Source organism: Molossus molossus, unplaced genomic scaffold (assembly GCF_014108415.1).
Source record: "Molossus molossus isolate mMolMol1 unplaced genomic scaffold, mMolMol1.p scaffold_m16_p_17, whole genome shotgun sequence".
Taxonomy (NCBI): domain Eukaryota; kingdom Metazoa; phylum Chordata; class Mammalia; order Chiroptera; family Molossidae; genus Molossus; species Molossus molossus.
Genome location: NW_023425352.1, coordinates 67,428,170 through 67,448,963, shown reverse-complemented (window position 1 = coordinate 67,448,963; position 20,794 = coordinate 67,428,170). Strand labels below are relative to the sequence as shown.

The 20,794-nt window shown below is 39.1% G+C and overlaps 1 protein-coding gene across 33 annotated transcripts in view; it reads left to right on the top strand.

The window, feature by feature from the left end:
* Window positions 1-20,794, top strand: part of MARCHF8 (membrane associated ring-CH-type finger 8) — a 184,605-nt gene that overhangs the window by 38,331 nt on the left and 125,480 nt on the right. For 13 of the 33 annotated variants that reach the window (XR_004959965.1, XR_004959967.1, XR_004959966.1 and 10 more), the window contains 2 exons: window positions 14,379-14,427; window positions 18,147-18,252. The exons of 8 other annotated variants lie outside the window; for them this stretch is intronic. The gene's annotated coding sequence lies outside the window, so the exon portion shown is untranslated. Of the gene's footprint in view, window positions 1-14,378; window positions 14,428-16,410; window positions 16,446-18,146; window positions 18,318-20,794 lie in introns of those variants that run through there. 12 more of the 33 variants (XM_036264744.1, XM_036264738.1, XM_036264735.1 and 9 more) reach the window with 7 other exon arrangements.

Sequence of the window (20,794 nt, the reverse complement as noted above, 5' to 3'; positions counted from 1 at the left end):
AAAAATACTTTATAATTTTAAAAACACCAATAAAAATAATTATTATCGGAGAGAAAATTCTAACAAAAACAATATGTGGTAAGTTGATACTAAGAGGCCCCTAGTGAATCACCTCCCCATGTCTTTGCCCTTTGCAGTGTGACTGCTTGTTTCCTCCCATCAAGTCCTAGAGTCTGTTTTCCCACCCTTGATTCTCAGCTTTGCCATGTGACTTGAACATCACATGACACAATACAAGCAGTGGGATATCAGCAGACACGATGCAAGCAGAGGCACCATGTGCAGCGTGCCAGCCCTCTTGGGGTGCTGCTGTCACTGTGTGAAGAAGCCTGGAGAGGGAGGCCCAGCCTTCTTTACTGAGCCCAGTCCCCAGCTGACCTGGGCTCAGTGTAGCAGTGTGGGTAAGTCAGGTCGGAGCATCAGAATAGCTGCCCAGCCAACCCATGGAATTGTGAGAAATAGGAAATTAGTGTTGTTAAAGCAACTAAGTTTTGGGTAGTGTGTTTCCCAGCAATAGCAAACCTAACTGTCCTGTGATAAATGGCTGGAATCTATGCCTGTAATTCTAATCATAGCTTCATTACTGTGAACCCTCAAGGAGTCCACAGCCCAGTGAGGGAAGCAGAAATGTAAGCAGGCCCACTTCCTTACAGTGTGGTGGGTGCTCAGGAAGGGCTCTGGGTGGCTGTGGCCTCGAGCTCTGCTCCGTCTTTCTGCCTCTGTGAGGGTCAGACTCTGCTCCTGCGGGCCACGCCTTGGAGAGCACTGGGAGGAGCTAGAGGAAGTAGACTGCTTCTGTTCTTCAGTGCGGGTGTTCTCCATCTCTCCAGGCCGGCAGAGCCTCTGAGGGTCAGACTCTGCTCCTGCGGTCACGCCTTGGAGAGCACTGGGAGGAGCTAGAGGAAGTAGACTGCTTCTGTTCTTCAGTGCGGGTGTTCTCCATCTCTCCAGGCCGGCAGAGCCTCTGTGAGGGTCAGACTCTGCTCCTGCGGCCACGCCTTGGAGAGCACTGGGAGGAGCTAGAGGAAGTAGACTGCTTCTGTTCTTCAGTGCGGGTGTTCTCCATCTCTCCAGGCCGGCAGACCCACACTGCCTTCTCATAGTGAAATGCTGAAGGAACCCCAACAGATCTCTCTCTTTGGTTAACTCTGAGTGTTTTCTTGTACTTATCCTGTCAGCAAGGGAATATGCATGGCTATTCCTTAACTTTCTTCAGGTTCAGAATCTTCTGGAAAATGTAAACATTAGTCCAGGCCCTCTTCCCAGAAATCATGCGTGGTTCACCTAATTTACGCACATGGTAGAGTGGTTCTACTGAGGTCTCCCTTAGTCATTGGAGAAGTCGTGATGGCGTGCACTGTCTCCAGCTCAGTCCCGCCTGCCCTCATTGTCGTCTCACTCACTGTGATCAGCCTGTCTCCTCTCTCCTGCTGAGTACTTGCATTTGGCCATGGACTTCCAGCACCAGGCTCCATCAGTTTCCTTAGGGGCCCCTTTTCCTCCCCCAGGCAGTGTGGTCGGGCATACCTGAACTTCACGCTGCTCTTCTTGGCTCCAATCTTTGGAGTTGCATGTTGGAAAATTACCTTGATTAGTCTACAGGAATAGTTTAAAGATGCTATAATTTTAGGTAGTTACAATAGTTAAAAGATTTGGACTATAGTTTTAAAATGCAATATCTTTCTGTGGCTGGTGATATAAATTTTCAAATGAACTTAATGATAAAGTTAAATATCTGTTATAAATTGGACTCACCGATTTTGAGGCACATCTTACTGCCTTAAAACATCCACTTTGAAATATCTAAATTAATATCTTTCTCAAATTTTTAGCAATTAACTTTGGTCATATGTCCTTTCATATAGACAGAAGTGCAGCAAAAAGCCTGTTACTATTTAATACTTCGAATGTGGAGTCCATGTTATCTTGTTTATTTATGGATATTTTAATAACTCTATCATAACAAAGTGAACAACACACCAGGTTTTATCTTTGTCTTTCCAGCAGTTGTGCCACAGGCGATAAAAGCATAAAGAAATGAAACAACAAATTGACCCCCCCCAGTCAATTAGTCAATAAAAATTTTTTAAAAATAGGTGACCAGTTACTATTTTAAAACAAAACCAAACCAAAAAAGAAGAAAAATCTGCTTAGTTCGGGTTCACCTTGTAAGTTACCACAGCCTGTCATATTCAGTGAAATATGGCTGTGAAACAGCAGGTTGTTTAACTTCTCTCAGCCATGTGTGAAATACAGATAGACGTTTCCCTCCTTCCCGGCACTGCTGTGGGAGAGAAACGGAATGATTCATGAAAGCATGTATGCTTTCTCGATGCTTGCTTCTGTTGTATTTTTCTTCCAGCATTATTATTTACAGGTAGTATTTCTATACTCTTCAGTTTGTTTCTCTTGCTTTATTATCTGTTTAAAGCACTTGACAAGAAAAAAAAATACTCTGAGATGTTCTAACTTAATTACAGCAGCCAGAGACTCTGTGAGAGAAAGAGATGGAACAGTTAGCCTGTTAATAACTGGTCCACAACTATTAACAAATTCATGTCTGTCTGTTGGAATTTTGGATTAATTTACAGGTGGCTGTTTCCCCGATTATCCAAAAGAGAGAATAGCCAGGCACCACTGCTCCCCAGGAGCCTCTGCCTCTTATTTACACGCGAGCTTTCCAGACTTGCCCACAGCCTGTCCGAGGGAGCAGACACTTCTTCCTTGGACTCTGCATCTATCCCAGAACTGCTCTGCTGCAGCTTCTCCCACCCCCTCTTGTCCAGAACTAATATAAATTCTTTCAGAAAGGCTGACGTCTCCCCTCTTGATGTATAAAAATGCTCAACGACTCTAGGACAGTGGACATGTCTTTCCATCTAGTCGTGCTGTTGGTTCCGATTTCATGCCTGAGGACCTGGTCTTTCTCCCTAGCAATAGATTTATTAAAAAAAAAAAAAAAAAAAAAGGTGGGGACATCTGTAATACTTTCAACAATAAATTTTAAAAATAAAAAAATAAGACTTTCAGCAAGGAAGTTAAATTTTTTTATTTAATGTATTTATATTTTGGATTTCATTTTCCACTTAACTTTAGCATTTCTTATTTAATATTTCTTTATCCAAGTTTGATTTTACTTTTTTTTTTTTTAAATCCTCACCCAAGGACTTTTTTCCATTTTTTATTCAGATAAAATGGGAAGGAGAGAGAGAGAGAGAAACAGAGAAAGAGAAAGATCAATGTGAAAGAACACATCCAGTGGTTGACTCCCGCACGACCCAACCAAGGCTGGGAACAAACTGCAACTGAGGTACATGCCCTTAGTGGGAACTGAACCTGGTTCTCTCTTGACCACAGGCCGACGCTCTAACCACTGAACCAAACCGGCCAGGGATTACTTTTTTTCTTTTTTTAAATAATTTTTTTTATTAATTTATTTTTGTTACAGATGTTTCTCCTTTTTTTCCCCATTGACACCCTCCTCCCCATCCCCTTCACCCCATACCCAGCTTTGTTGTCCGTGTCCATCAGTTATCCGTACATGCATATAAATTCTTTGGTTTACCTCTTCCCTCCCCCAACCACCTCCTCTTCTGTGGGTTGTCAATCTGTACTCTACTTCCACGTCTCTGGGTCTACCCAATTCCTCAGACTGTTATGTTCATTATATTCCACAAATAAGTGAAATCATGTGATATTTGTTTTTATCTGCTTGGCTGTTTCACTTAGGATGCTACTTCCAGGTCCCTCCATGTCATCTCAAATGATAAGAGATCTTTCTTTCTTACAGCTGCATAGTACTCCATTGTGTGTGTGTGTGTGTATGTGTGTGTGTGTATATATATATGTATATATGTATGTATGTATATATATATATATATATATATATATATATACCACAACTACTGATGAACATTTATGCTGTTTCTAGATCTTAGCTATTGTAAATAGTGCTGCTATAAAAATGTAGGTACATATATTCTGATTGGTGTTTCAGGCTTCTTAGGATATATTCCTAGAAGTGGGATCACTGGATCAAATGGCAGTTCAATTTTTAATTTTTTGAGGTAACACCATATTGTTTTCCATAGTGGCTGCACCAGTCTGCATTCCCACCAGCAGTGTACTAGAGCCCCCTTTTCTCCACACCCTCACCAACACTTGTTGTTTGATGATTTGTTGATGGTGGCCATTCTGACAGGTGTGAGGTGATACCTCATTGTTTTATTTATTTATTTATTTTTATCCTCACCCATGTTATGTTCATATAGAGTGGGAGGGAGAGAGAGAGAGAAACATCAATGTGAAAGGGACACATCGACTGGTTGCCACCCACATGACCCAACCAGGGCCGGGGACAAACTGCAACCGAGGTACGTGCCCTTAGCCGGAACCGAACCCGGGTCTCTCAGGACTGCAGACTGATGCTCTAACCATTGAGCAAAACCGGCCAGGGCCTCATTGTTGTTTTAATTTGCATCTCTCTGATGATTAGTGATGTTGAGCATTTCTTCATATGTCTCTTAGCCATTTGTATGTCCTGTTTGGAGAGGTGTCTGTTTAGCTCCTCTGCCCATTTCTTAATTGGGTTTTTTGTCTTCTTTTTGTTGATTTGTATGAATACTCTATATATTTTCGAAAATAACCCCTTATCAGATGTATCATTGGCAATTTTGGTCTCCCATATAGTGGGATCCCTTTGTATTTTGATGGTTGATTCTTTTGCTCTACAGAAGCCTTTTAGTTTGATGTAGTCCCATGTGCTCATTTTTTCCTTTGTTTCTGTTGCCTTAGGTGATGTATCAGTGAAAATTCTGTTGCGTATGATGTCTGAAATTTTGTTTCCTACATTTTCTTCTAGGATTTTTATAGATTAATGAGTCACATTTAGGTCTTTTATCAATTTTGAGTTTATTGTTGTATATGGTGTAAGTTGATGGTCTAGTTTCATTTTGTCGCATATAGCTGTCCAATTTTCCCAACATCATTTATTAAAGAGGCTCTCTTTACTGTATTGTATGCTCTTGCCACCTTTATCAAATATTAATTGAGCATAATGTCTTGGGTCTACTTCTGGATTCTCTGTTCTGTTCCACTGGTCTATCTGCCTGTTCTTGTGCCAGTAGCAGGCTGTTTCGATTACAGTAGCTTTGTAGTATAATTTGATATCTGGTGTGATCCCACCTACTTAGTTCTTCTTTTTCAAGGACTATTCTGCTGTGAGTGCTATTCGAGGTCTTTTTTGGTTTTATATGAATTTTTGAAGTATTTTTTCTAGTTTTTGAAATATGTCATTGGTATTTTGATGGGGATTGCATTGAATCTATAGATTGCTTTGGGCAATATGGACATTTTAATGATGTTAATTCTTCCAATCCATGAACAAGGTATGCGCTTCCACGTTTTTATATCTTCCTCTATTTCTTTTTTCAATGACCTGTAGTTTTCTGCAAATAGATCCTTTACTTCTTTGGTTAAGTTTATTCTTAGGTATAAAAATTTTTTGGCCGCGATGGTAAAAGGGATAGTTTTTTTAGTTTCTCTTTCTGTGACTTCATCATTGGTGTATAAGAATGCCGTCAATTTCTTGATGTTAATTTTGTATCCTGCTACTTTGCCAAATTCATTAATTAAGTCTAGTAGATTTTTGATGGAGTCTTTAGGGTTTTCTGTGTATAATATCATGTCATCTGAGAATAATGACACTTTCTCCTTTCCAATTTGGATCCCTTTTATTTTTTCTTCCTGTCTGATTGCTGTGGCTAAGATTTCTAGTACTATGTTAAATAAGAGTGGCGAAAGTGGGCGGTCCTGTCTTGTTCCTGCTCTTATGGAGATGCTTTTAGTTTTTGGCCATTGAGTATGATGTTGGCTATAGATCATTCATATATGGCCTTTATTATGTTGAGATATGATCTCTCTATTCCCACATTGATAAACATTTTTATCAGAAACGGATGATGCATTTTGTCGAATGCTTTTTCAGCATTTATTGATATGATCATATGGATTTTATTCTTCATTTTCTTTATGTGCTGTATCACATTTATTGATTTACGAATGTTGTACCAGCCTTGCATCCCTGGGATGAATCCCACTTGGTCATGGTGAATAATTTTTTTGATGTATTGCTGGATTCAATTTCCTAGTATTTTTTTCAGGATGTTAGCATCTATGTTCATCAGGGATATTGACCTGTAGTTTTCTGTCTTTGTAGTGTGTTTTTCTGGTTTTGGAATTAGAATTATGCTGGCCTCATAAAACGAGTTTGGAAGTCTTCCTTCTTCTTGATTTTTTTGAAATAGTTTGAGGAGAATGGGGATTAGTTCTTCTTGAATGTTCGGTAAAATTCTCTCGTGAAGCTATCCGGGCCTGGGCTTTTGTTTGCTGGGAGGGTCTTGATTACCTCTTCAATTTTATTAGTTGTTATTGTTCTGTTCATATTTTCCATCTCTTCCCAGTCCAGTTTTGGGAGACTAGGTGTTTCTAGAAATTTGTCCATTTCGTTTAGATTGTCAAATGTGTTGCCATATAATTGTTCATAGTATTTGTTAACGATCCTTTGTATTTCTGTGGTGTCAGTTGTTATTTCTCTTTCATTTCTGATTTTATGTATTTGAGTTCTCTCTCTTTGTTTCTTGGTGAGGCTAGCTAAGGGTCCATCAATCTTGTTTATCTTTTCGAAAACCAGCTCTTTGTTTCATTGATCCTTTGAATCGTTTTTTTGGTCTCCATGTCATTTATTTCTGCTCTGATCTTTACTATTTTCTTCCTTCTACTTGCTCTGGGGTTTGCTTTTTCTTTGCTTTCTAGTTCTTTAAGTTGTGAGGTTAGATAGTCAATTAAAATTTTTCATGTTTTTTGAGGTAGGCCTGTAGTGCTATGAACTTCTCTCTCAGAACTGCTTTCGCTGCATCCCATAGATTTTATGTTGTGTGTTCATTTTCATTGGTTTCCAGGAAGTTTGTAATCTCTTCCTTGATCTCCTCAGTAACCCATTCATTGTGTAATAACATGCTGTTTAGCCTCCATGTGTTCAAATGTCTTTGCATATTCTTGTTGCAATTGATTTCTAGTTTCATGCCATTGTGATCTGAGAAGATGCTTGATATGATTTCAATCTTCTTGAACTTGTAGAGACTTGCTTTGTGTCCTAACATGTGGTCTATCTTTGAGAATATCCCATGTGCACTTGAGAAGAATGTGAATTCTGTAGTTTTGGGGTGTAATTCTTTGTAGATATTTATTAAATCCATTTGGTCTAGTGCTTCATTTAGAGTCTCTGTTTCCTTGCTAATTTTTTGTCTAGAGGATCTATCCAGTGCTGTCAGCGGGATGTTGATGTCCCCTGCAATGATTGTATTGCTGTTGATTTCTCCTTTGAAGTCCTCCAGAAGATTTTTAATATATTTTGGTGCTCCTCTATTGGGTCTATATATGTTTACCGAGGTTATATCTTCCTGTTTGATACATCCTTTCAATATTATGTAGTGGCCTTGTTTGTCTCTACTTATGGCCTTCACTTTGAAATATATGTTATCAGCTATGAGTATTGCTACCCCAGCTTTTGTTTCCTTTCCGTTTGCTTGATAGGTTTTTTTTTTCCATTTCTTCACTTTCAACCTATGTGAGTCTTTTGTTGTGAAGTGGGTCTCTTGGAAACAACATATAGATAAGTCATGCTTTCTTATCCAGTCAGCTACTCTGTGTCTTTTTATTGGAGCATTCAGTCCATTTACATTTAAGGTACTTATTTATTGCCATTTTTTGTTTCGTGTGGTTATATTTTTCTTCCTATTTCTTCTTCTAATTACAGCGATCCTTTTAACATTTCTTGCAGTGCTGGTTTGAGGCTGATGTATTCCCTTAGCCTTTTTTGTCTGTGAAGCTCTTTGTTTGACCTTCTATTTTGAATGATAGTCTTGCTAGATAGGATAGTCTTGGATTCAGATCCTTGTTTTTCATGACCTTGATTACCTCATGCCATTCCCTTCTGGCCTGTAGTGTTTCTGTTGAGAAGTCAGCTGAGAGCCTTATGGGAGTTCTTTTGTAGGTAACTTGTTGCTTATCTCTTGCTGTCTTTAGGATTCTCTCTTTGTCCTTAATTTTTGGCATTTTAATTACTATGTGTCGTGGTGTGGGTCTGTTGGGGTTCTTCTTAGTTGGGGCTCTCTGTGCTTCTTGAACTTGAATGCCTTCTTCCTTCTTCAAGTTAGGAATGTTTTCTGTCACTATTTTTTCAATTATATTCTCTAACCCTTGCTCATTTTCTTCTTCTTTAGGGACTTCTATGATGTGAGTATTATTACGTTTCCAGTTGTCCCACAGTTCTCTTAAGCTGTCTTCCTGTGTTTTAATTGTTTTTTTCTTTTGGTTTTCTGATTGGTTGATTTTTTCTACCCTGTCTTCTAATTTACTAATCAGGTCCTCGGCTTCCTCTACTCTGCTGTTTAGTTCTTCCAATGTGTTCTTTATTTCTGCTGTGTCATTCTTCATTTTTTCTTGGTGGTTTTTATTTTCCAATTGGTTGATTTTCAATGTTTCTATGTCTTTACTCATGTTGCTTATGTCCTTACTCATGCTGTTGAGCTTTCTCCAGGTCATGGCTCTGAATTCTAGCTCTGTTAACTCACTTAACTGTGTTTCCTTCATCTCATCTTTGGTAGAGGTCTCTTGTTCTTTTATTTGGGATTTGTTTTTTTTTATTTCACCATTTTGGCTATTTCAGTGGGTTTTGGAGCCTGCCAAATCTTTTCTGTGGTTGTTGGTGTTGTGCTGTTTGTGGCTCCCTGTAGTGGGTTTCGATGAGTGAGGGAGGAGGACGCACGTTGAACACCACTGTCAAGTCTTACTTTCCTAGGTAGAGTTGAAAGCCCAGGAAAGGTTCAGTTATCCTCTAGCTTTTTTCCTGGAGGCTATTAGTCAAGGTTACTTGAAGAATCCTGGTTTCTCAGCTGAATGAACATCTTCCTCAGGTGTTCAGAGTAAGGGGATTTCCTGAGGGTGGGGCAAATGCTGGTTGTTAATAAGCCTCAGTTTGCATTTCAGTGGCACACAGGTTGGGGTTGAATCTTTGAGGGAGGGGCTGCTGCCTCTCCCCAGAGCCCTGGGAAGGAGTAAGATGGCTACAGTCCTGTGTGGCCAAAACTCAGCAAAAGCTCTGAGTGTCTTCCAAATCCTGAGTGTCCCCACACAGTTCCAGTCCAGTCTGTCCTCCCTCTGTTGGAGCCCAAGGTTAGTGGCTGTGGCTATTTTCACGTCTGTTCCAGCTCTGCGCTGTGGAGCTGCTTGGGAGAGTATCCCGAGGGCGCTGCTTACACCTAAGGTACCTGCTGTCTGTGGGCTCCCAGGCCCCCGCTCTCTCACCTCCGCAATCCTACCAGGATCCATTCAGTGTCCTTGGTTATATGATCCTCCACGCTGCTTTTCTGTTGCTTTTTCCCGATGATTTACCTTTATTGAGTTGTAATTCCAGTTTGGTCCTGGGAGATGGTCTGTGTAGCTTCCACTCCCTCTACTGCAATTTTGGAATCTCTGATTTTACTTTTTATTATCTCTAGCCATGCTCCAATTCATTTTAGGGGATTTTTGTGTTTTTTAAATTTTCACCTGAGGACATTTTTTTTTGCATTTCAGATAGAGCGGGAAGGAGAAAGGGAGGAAGAGAGAGAGAAGCATCCATGTGAGAGAGACACATTGACTTGTTGCCACCCACACAACCCCAACTGGGACCAGGGCAGACTGCACCTGAGGTACGTTCCCTTAGCGGGAACCGAAACCAGGACTCTCTGGTCTATGGGCCAATGCTCTAACTGCTGAGCCAAACTGGCCAGGGTTATTCTGAGGAATTTTTAAAACTAACAAACCGAGTCTTTTGTTTCTGGTAAACTTTAGTCTGTGGGGTATGTTTATGTGTTTTGTGATTTCTTTTATTCACTTTTGGTAATTGCATATATTTTTTCTGGTAGTTATTGCTTTATTCTGTTGCATTTAAAAATTTTAATTCATTTTGATATTTAAAAAAAAATAAGCTTATCGTGTTAATACTCCAGATCTAGATTATAATAAAACTTTGTCTCAGAATGTTTTTAGAGCATCGATGTAAGAAACATTGAAACCTGTGAAGAATTTTTGTGAGTTTGTTTGAGTCAAAACTGTCGACAATTTCCTGGAAGCAAAATCTCAATGGATTGAAAAAAATGCTCCCAGAGAATCGTAGTTTTGACCTTATTTTATGCATTACAATTAAAAGAGAAGACATAAGTGAGTTACATGAAATCCATTGGTGATTAAGGAGGTGGAAGAATGCAAAGATGGGGAAACCTCTGGGACTGGATAAAAAGTAAAATGATAGACACACACATCTTTTACATAGCTGGGACAAGATAGTTAGCAGTCAACAGTGAATAACAGTCAGGGGATTTGTGGTGTCCACAGAGTGGTGTCTGTGCTTGGAGGGTTCCTGAGAAAGGAAGAGTACTTCGATATTCCAAAGATATGTTATGACAGCAAAGAGACACTAGACAGGCTCAGTTAAGGTAAAGATTGACGTTTGTCGGGGAAGATGTGGGCCTAGGACATGACTACCTGCCATAAACTGCTTTTAGTTAAAAAGTTTTAATTTTGGACCATCCTTTGTGGTTACTTTAGGTCTTTGAGTTTGCAGAGCCACCGCAGTGGCCTCCCCTGAGTTTGTCAGGTTAACATGTGGCCCATTTTTGTCCACAGGAGTATAGAGACTTTATCGTGTTACTCTACCATCTTCCCTAAAATTCGCAGAACTTTGAAGTTTAATTTTGGCCTTTATTTTAGTAAAGGGTAGGAGTAGAGTAACCTTTATGTACCTTAAGGTTTGTGCCTTGTTACCCAGAGGTCTGGTGAGGGTTGGGCAATGGCCCAGATGTGAGCTGCCTGTGGACGAGCTTTTTCCTGGTGTGATAGAACAGAAAGAGTCCATCCACCCCACGTTCGCAGAGCCAAACGCTAAACACCAACAACTGCAGGGAGACAGATTGGCTCTTTTATTATGAATGGTGCCACCCAGGACGACTGGAAGCTAATACACAAGATCCCAAACTCTTCAATGGTGTGTAGGTTACAGATTAGATAGGGCAAAATCACAAGACACTGTGGGTGAGAGGTTTGGGGTGTTAGCCGGTTGATCGGAGGTGAGGTAAGGGTAATAAGTAATTTCTTCAGGTCTTGAGGACAGCTCTGAAGTCTGTTCTGGTTTCCCTCTGTCAAGTGTCATGGGAAAGTAGCCAGGGAGTTGTTCCACCTTAGGGCTCAGGAGCTGAAACATAACTTAGGTTTAGATGTTATCTTTAGCCTACCAGAGGTCCAGATCATTTGATAGTTAGTCTGGTCCTGGCTGTTGTCTGCTGCTTCATCAAGGTTGCTGATTGTGGAGGGGGCAGGGAAGGCTAGGTCTCTGAGGAGTGTGGAGAGAGAGCAAGAGATGTGTGATTTCTAGAGCTAGGATTTAGAGCCAGATTTAAGAAAAGTCATAAGGACCCTGTTTTACTGGCTTGAGTGAAGGGAATAAAGGCTTTAAATTGATACTGTTGGTGTGATGGCAGGTTTTGTGCCCTTGTTGGACTGTGTCGATATGTTGTCAGTGGAGACGGGCTCTTTCGTGGGATTACGAGAAAAGCATTTCAAGGATCCACACATGGGAGATTGTGATGTGGCATGGTTTATTTGTGATGTGCTATCAAAAGAGTTCTTCTGACTTTCCAATTTCCCATCTCCCTCTGTCCCACCCAAGTTAAGAGTCTGTGTCTTCAGCAGGGCCGTAATAAAGGACAGTGCCCAGAGTTTCTGCTTCATAGCTCCTTGGAGACTGCTCAGTCTGCCCTGGGCCCCAGGTGGCTGCTAGACCCTCATGGTCATGTGTTCCTGGGCCGGAGAGAACATGAACAAATAGGGTGAGTGCGGGTCACCTAGTGAGAGAGAGAGAGAGAGAGAGAGAGAGAGAGAGAGAGAGAGAGAGAGCGCGAGAGCGCGCGCGAGCTTCTTTTTTTTTTTTTAAATTAATTAATTTATTTTTGTTACAGATGTTTCTCTTTATTCCCCCACTGAGAGAGAGCTTCTTTGTTCACCTGGAATTATGTATTTCAGGCTTAGGAAAAACCAGAAGCTTTTTCAAAATAACCAATCAGCTTCCCATACTTTTGTAGGTTTGCATTGGGATCCACCCCCTGGCCAATGATCCCTTTCCCAGGTTAGACTGATAGGCCTCTAGGAGTCAAGCACCTACCCCTGCACCATTTCGACTTTATTGCACAAGTCCTTATCTTCCCCTGCTCCCCCTCCCACCCATACAATCCTGTACTGGAGCAGGAAGGGAGGGATGTTAATCCCCTTTGAAAGACAGTGCTGCGATTTCTTGGGGTATGAAGCAGTAGCTTCCTGATGAAGCAAACAGGCTCAGTTTCCGGACTCCCCTTTGCTGCTCTTTCTTCATTAATATCTAGCTAACTGTGGTAACATATGTGTCTTCAGTGACCTTTCTACCTATTCTGCATTGGATTTTTGACTCAAGCACTGAAACTTCTCATCTGTAACTTACGGAATTTAAGTTTTTCATTGTCTTAAAAGAGCTTTCATCAGTAATTCTTAACAACTTATAATTGTGGTCTTTTGGAATTATTCTTAAAGATATTTGTACTGTACTATATTTGTGTGGATGATAAAGTGGCCACATCACTAATCATCAAAGAGATGCAAATTAAAACCACAATGAGATACCACATCACACCTGTCAGAATGGCTATCATCAATAAATCAACAAATAAGTCCTGGCAGGATGTGGAGAAAGGGGAACCCTCCTGCAGACTGGGAATGCAGACTGGTGCAGCCACCATGGAAAACAGTATGGAGTTTCCTCAGAAATTAGAAATGGAACCACCTTTTGACCCAGTGATTCCACTTCTGGGAATATATTCAAAGAAACTGGAACAGAATATATGCACCCCTATTTTCATTGCAGCATTATTTACAGTTGCTATGTCCTGGAAATGGGCTAAGGTGCCTATCAATAGATGAGTGGATAAAAAGCTGTGGTACATTTACACAATGGAATACTACTTAGCTGTAAGAAAGAAAAAAAATCTTACCTTTTACAACTGCATGGATAGACCTAGAGATTATTATGCTAACTGAAATAAACCAGTCAGAGAAAGACTAATACCTTATGATGTCACTTACATGTGGAATCGAATGAACAAAATAAACTGATGTGCAAAATAGAAACAGAGATGTGGATGCATGGAACAGATTGACAGCTGTCAGAGGGGAGAGGGTGTGGGAGTCTGGATGAAAGAAGGTGAAGGTATTAAGCAAAAAAATAAAACACTTAGACACAGACAACAGTGTGGTGACAGCCATAGGGAAAGGGGGTTAGGGAATAGATGCAGGTGAGCCGAGTGGGGGAAATGGGGACAGAAGGAAACTTTGCTTGGGGCAGTGGGTATACAATGAATGCAGTGTGCAGATGACTATTGAGTTACACACTTGAAACCTGTATGGTTTTGTGAACCAATGTCACACCAATAAATTCAATACATTAAAAAAAAAAAGCTGTAGTACATTTATACAATGGAATACTACTTGGCCTTAAAAAAAAGAATGGAATCTTACCCTTTGTGCCTGTATAGATAGACCTGGAGAGCATTATGCTAAGTGAAATAAGCCAGGCAGAGAAAGACAAATACTGTAAGATTTCATTGATATGTGGAATCTAATGAGCAAAATAAACTAACAAAACTGAAACAGACTCATAGAAACAGAACAAAATGACAGCTATCAAAGAAGAAGGGGGTTGGGGGATGGGGTGAAAAAGTTGAAGGGATTAAGCAACAAAAGAAACTCAGAGACAGGCAATCATGGTGATTACCAGAGGGAAAGGGTGGTGGGGGGAGGTGACATTGCAGGAGAAATCAGTGGGCCACATTTCACTGACAGACGTGGGAGTGGGGCTCTTGTGGCATCTTCAGAAAAGGAATTTTCCTGCACTCACATAGGAGAATGAATGATTTTTGTTTGCATGGAGTCACATTCCTCGGGGTGCAAAATCCTGTGTCCCTGGAAAGGGGCAGCTGTGGGTTTAGCAAAGCTAGAAAGTAGGGCCAGTGTCCAGAGTTTCTTTCCATGATGAAACTGGGTCTGGAGGGATATCTGGCAAGATTCAGTCCATTAATCCATTGTGTGGAGTCCACATGGCTGAGGACCACATGGGCAAATGCAGGGCGTGGGAGCCCTGCAAGCTGGGAGTCTGACACAAACAGAGGGGGTGGGGGGAGAGAGAGAGAGAATGAGAATGAGAATGAACTTCCTTTATTCAGAAATTTAAATATTCAGGTTTTGTGCCTTTGCAGTGACCATGCCTATTCTGGCCAATTACTTGTTCCCAGGAGTGACTGACAGGTAAGCACCTTCCCACATCTCTCAGACTTTACTGGGTATGTGTCTAAACAGCCTTTGCCCAGTCCCTTCTTCCATCATTTTATGGGGAACAGATCTGGAGAGTGCTAACTTGCAGCTTTCTGGCAAAGCTGTATAAATGGCATGCCTATATTATCTAGTCTCCCCTTCACTCTTTTTCTGCTAAATAATAATCAGATTATTATACTGGTATTAGTAGAAGAGGGTAAAGGGGCATAAATGGTGATGGAAGGAGACTTGATTTTGGGTGATGAACACATAATACAATATATAGATGATGTATTATAGAATTGTACACCTGAAACCTATATGATTTTATTAATCAATATTACCTCAATACATAAACTGTTGTCAGAAATATTTTATTTTTTTATTAAAGAATAGTTGACATACAATATATTAGTATGTACAACATACTAATTTGATACTTATATACATTATGATGCGATCACCATAATCTTGTAACCATCTGTCATGTTATCATGATATTACTGTTTTCTCTATGCTGTATATTATGTCCCACCACAAACTTATTTTATAATTGGAAGTTTGTGTCTTTTATTACCCTTTCACACATCCCTCCATCCACCTTCCCAGATATATTTTAGACTTTAGAAATTCTCAAATTTTAGAAATGTAATCTATACATAGTATGTATTATTGAATACCTGTACTGGGGAAACACACCTTGATCAACACACTTTAATACTTGTGTTGATATTTAATAGTTATACTGAGTTGCATAAAATAGAGATTATAAATAGCTTCTAAATAGTTTTAGCCCACAAAGTGTTCATGTAAGATTAGGTCTTACTGTTAAATATAAGTAAAGAAAAGCTATTAAAAAAAATAGGTTCTTAAATTTTAGAACTGTGGATAAGAGACCTAATACCCAAAGTCTTGTAATGAACAACACTAATTTTGTCCTCGACTCTTCTATAGCCCTTCTCCTTCTCCACAGAGGCAGCTGCTTATATCATAGTTTTTGTTTGTTTGTTTTTATAGTGTCCTTCATGCCTTTCAAATGATATGCTTGTACTATTTCTTGTTTTTTTTTATCCTCACCCGAGGACATTTTTCCATTTTTTTGTTCAGGTAGAGGGGGAGGGAGAGAGAGGAACAGAGAGAGAGAGAAACATCGATGTGAAAGGGACACATCAAGTGGCTGCCACCCACACAACCGACCAGGGCCGGGGACAAACTGCAACCGAGGTACGCGCCCTTAGCGGGAACCGAACCCGGGTCTCTCCAGACTGCAGGCCAATGCTCTAACCGCTGAGCCAAACTGGCCAGGGCCTATTTCTTGTTTTATAAATATTAAACAGTATCTATTCTCTTGATTTTATTTATTTTATTTCTTTAATTCTCACCCGAGGATATTTTCCATTGACTTTTTTTCAGATATAGTTGGAGGGAGGGAGGGAGGGAGGGAGGGAGGGAGGGAGAGAGAGAGAGAGAGAGAGAGAGAGAGAGAGAGAGAGAGAGAGAAAGAAAGAGAAAGAGGGAGAGAGATAGAGAGAGAAATATCAATGTGAGAGAGACCCATCAATTGGTTGCCTCCCACATGACCCTGATCAGGTCTGGGGATCAAACTCACAACTGAGGTACAGGTCCTCGACTGAGAATTGAACCCATGACTCTTTGGTTCATGGTCTGATGCTGTAATTATGAGCTCAGGCAAATACTCCCCATTGAGAAATTTTATTTTTTGGATTTTTCTTTGTCCTTGGTGTCTTAGGATTTTACCACGATTTCCTCAAGATCCACTCATGTTGTTGCAAATGACAGGATACTTCTTTTCAATGGCTGGATCATATTCCATTGTATATATGTGCCATATTTTCTTTCTTTAATGATCCATTCATGGACACAGGTTGCTTCCATGTCTTGGCTATTGTAAATAATGCTACCGTGAACATTGGAGTATAGATCTTTTTTCTGAGTCAGTGTTTTTGCTTTCTTCAGATGAATATCCGGAAGTGGAATTGCTGGATTATATGGTACTTTTATTTTAAAATTTTTCAGGAACCTCCATACTGTTTTCCATAGTTACTACATCATTTTACATTCTCACCAATAGAGTTATGAGGGTTCCCTTTTCTCTACATCCTTGCCAACACTTAGTCTTTTTAATCTTTTTGATAATAGCCCTTCTGACAGGTGTGTGGATGATACCTCATTGTGGTTTTGATTTGCAATTTTCTGATTAGTGATTTTGAACACTTTTATGTGTACCTGTTCACTACCTGTATGCTTTCTTTGGGAAAATGCCTGTTCAGATCTTTTACCCATTTTTAAAAGGATTGTTTTTTTTTTTTTGCTATTGAATTATTATATGAGCGTTTTTGAAATTAATTGTGCTAGGTGCTGACTGGGCCTTTCATTGTAGGGACTTGCATCTTTCAGGTCTTGGGAATTTCTTGTATTATTTCTCTCATTATTTCCTACCCTCTGTGTTTATGCTCCTTTCTGGAACTTTTGGGTCAGTTATTGGGATTCTTAAACTGATCTGCAGATATTCTTACATCCACAAATTACTCTATCTTTATCTTATTTTATAATGTATATTTTTGTACTACTCTTTTGGCAAGTTCTGTGACTGACTTGTCTAACCCTTCTGTTGAATTTTAGTTTAGCTTATAATTTTTAATTTTTAAGAATGACTAGTTTTTTCTTTTTATATTATCATATTTTGTCTTTATTGATGCCATATCATTTGTTACTCTGGCATATATTGATTGCCTTTTTTAAAAGGACTAAAACACTTTAGAAGATTATCTTTATTTTCCTGAGTTTTCTTTCTTTTTTTTTGGGGGGCGGGGTTTAATCCTCACCCAAGGATATTTTTTCATTCATTTTTGTTTTTTGTTTTTTTGTTTTTGTAAAGAGGGAGAGAGGGAGGGTGGGAGAGAGAGAGAAACAATGATGTGAGAGAGACACATCGATTGGTTGCCTCCTGCATGATCCTGACTGGGGCCAGGGACTGAACCTGCAACCCTCATACTCTATTGGTGGGAATGTAAAATGATGTTGTCACTATGTGCCCTTGACCAGGAATTGAATCTGTGACACTTTGGTCTGAGGGCCAGTGCTTTAACTGCTGAGCCAAACCAGTTTTCTTTTTTGTATGTATTATTTTGGTTCCCTTTATTCAGAAGCTTTTCCAAGTTTGATCAATAAAGAAGAAAGGCCAAGAACAACTTCTGTGCAATGAGCAGCATTAAATTGAGTTGTAAAAGACAAGAAAAGGGAGCGTTAAATTGAATTGTAAAAGACAAGAAAAGGGAGACAATTGTGGACAACTCAGAAAGTTAGGTTATAGAAGAGAAGGGAATAGGAGCTTTCAAATAACATTTAATTTTGCTTTAAATTTATTTATTAATTTGAGAGAGAGAAGAAGAAGAAGAAGAGAAACATCAACTTGTTGTTCCACTTATTTATGCATTCATTGGCTGTTTCTTGTATGTGCCCTGACCAGAGATTGAACCCAAAACCTTGGCGTATCTAGACAACACTCTAAACTGAGCTACCCTGGCCAGGGACTTTATTTTTGCTTTTAAAGATGGAAATGCATAAAACACTTTAAAATTCTGTATCAGTGTGGAATTTTTAAATTTATAAATAGCATCCAGTGACATAAACTACTTATTCTGCACCTTTATCATGGAAAACTGATTTTATTACTTTGTTGATGCCTTTAGGAAGGAGAGGTTGAAAATAGGGGTCGGAGGAAGGCTGTGGCGGGAAGCCCCTTCATAGCTGGGTGAAGAGGAGAGCAAAGAGCCCAGGCACATTCCAAGAGCTGAGGTCACTTATTCATTTGTGTTGAATAATATAATCTACATAATTTATGAAAGTGATGAGGACAGTGAGTAAGTTTGTGTGATTGGTTGCAGGAAATTGAAGAATTTTTACAGTAAATATTGTTTAAACAGTGAAAATGTCCAATCTTGTCAGATCCTGGACATATGGGCTTTCTTCACACAAGGAAACCTGTTGTTAAGAAAGAACAAATCATTCTTCTCTGGTGGAAAGAAGACTTTCAGTATTATGGAAAAAGAGGTTTCTTTTATAAACATGATTAAAGTAAAAACACACATTAACTAATAGCTTGTGTTTATTATCCTCTTCTGTATTCTGTGGAAGATGGTGGTTCCTGCCACAAAAATGTTTCTGCCATAGTAACAGGGACAAATATATACTGAAAAAAAGCAGTGTAAGGAACAGATACCCTTCTAAGTGCCAGGCAGATGCTCAGATATATTGACGGTGGACAAGTACTAACCGCCCCTTGTCTGCCATGTTATAATGATATGTAGATTCCTGTTTGCTAGCAGTTCTGTTCTGAGCCTTCATTTTTGCTGGTGTGTAGAGGCCATTCCAGTGCCAGTAACATTTTGTGGGATGTATGCAGACTGGAAATAGTAAGACATGAAAATATTAATGAAGTCTTACTATGTGTAAAATATGAAATATTTTACAGTCTCCAAAATAAGTAACTTTGGAATAAAAGTATGATGTAATAAAACACCATGAAGAAAGGCAAACTATTCCCATGATGCACTATGCTATTTTTTGAGGGACAGCACTGTACAAAAATATTAGAGGAAATGCTGAAAAAATTAAAAAGGTGAATAAAGCAAACACTGTGATGGCTATAAACATCTGTCCTGTGAATGCATTCCCCTACTTTATTCCTGTAGGAAAATTAGGCTTGAATTCTGTGAGACCTTCAAAATGTATTTCTCACAGAAAATGAGCCCTTTATGGTTTGTTTATTTACAGCATAAAATTCTGACCATTACCAACCTATTTGGAATGACTTGCACTTTTAATTTTAGGTCTTTAAAAATATATATTTAAACTATAAAAGTAATACATCATTACTAAAGGTTTAGAAATAGAGAAACACAAATCATTTATATTGCCATATTATTAAACTATTTGCTTTTTTATGAATTCCCTTCATGATTTTTGCTTGTGTGCATATAACGTAGTTATAATATGTGTAAAGTTTTATCACTTGCTTTTTATCATACCCATATTTCTCTTCTAATGCCTACATAATATTCCTTTGATTGTACTAGCACCATAGTTCACTTAGCTTTTCTTCAATTTGGGGAAATTAGGGTGTTTCTTGTTTTTCTTTGTTGTAAATAATGGTATATTGAAAATTTGGGGGCTTGTAGATTTTTTTTTTAATCCTCACCCGAGGGTATTTTTCTATTTACCATCAGATAGAGTGGGAGGGAGGGAGAGAGAAAAACATCCATGTGAGAGAGACACATCGACTGGTTGCCTCCTGCATGACCCGACGAGGGCCGGGGCTGACCTACAACCAAGGTACATGCCCTTGACCGGAATCGAACCCATGACTCATTGGTCTGCAAGCCGACGCTATAACCTCTGAGTCAAACTGGCCAGGGCAGCTTGTAGATTTTTATATATTTTCTCAGGTTAAGCTTCCCAAAGGTAAGCTCTTCCATGGATTCTGAGCCTTCTTGCTTATAGGTTTTCCTGATTGGCATTCTGAGTGTATGATTCTACCATAAGAGGGTCATGAAACACAGTGCATATTGGGCAATGATAGGCTTTGCTACATTTTTGTAAAATTTTGTAAAGGAAAAAAATGGTTGCCTTTTCATGATTATTAAAATATTAAGGGAGGATCCATCCATGCATGTTATGTCCTCAGTTGTGAAGTGGCTGTTTCTAAGCCCTGACCATTTATTTATTGGTATTTAATGTGTGTGTGTGTGTATGTTTAAAGCTCTTTGTCTTAATTTCTTATGTAAAAGAGGTATTAACTTTCTGTCTCATATTCTACAAATATTTTCCAGTCTTTTTTTTTTTACCTGTTCATTTATTTTTTCTTTTAATTATAGAATCATATCTATAACCCATTTTCTTTTGTGATTTCCACCCCCCCCCCCAATAATTCTAGGCTTACAAAGACAGTTTCTTTTTAGTTCCTTAATATATTCATTTGCAATTGTATTTTATTTTCAGTTTTTACATTTAACATTTTCTATTCATCAGAATTTATTTTGATGAATAAAGTGTGAGTCTTAATTATTATTTTACCTTCCAAATTATTAAACCAGTTATCCCAACACCATTTATTGAGTAACTTGTTCCTTTCGTATAATTTTTTGCTTCTTCTTCTATTGTCTATTATACTCTTCTGTATAATTCAGCCAGTTTCTGAATTGTTTTTTTGTCTTGTAACTGTACCTTGCAGCTTAATAATAATTATTTCCTTGTAATGTTTTAATATTTCATAGGACTCATCTCCCTGTTGCTCCATCCCTAACATTTTTATTTGATCATCTTATTATTATTATTTTTT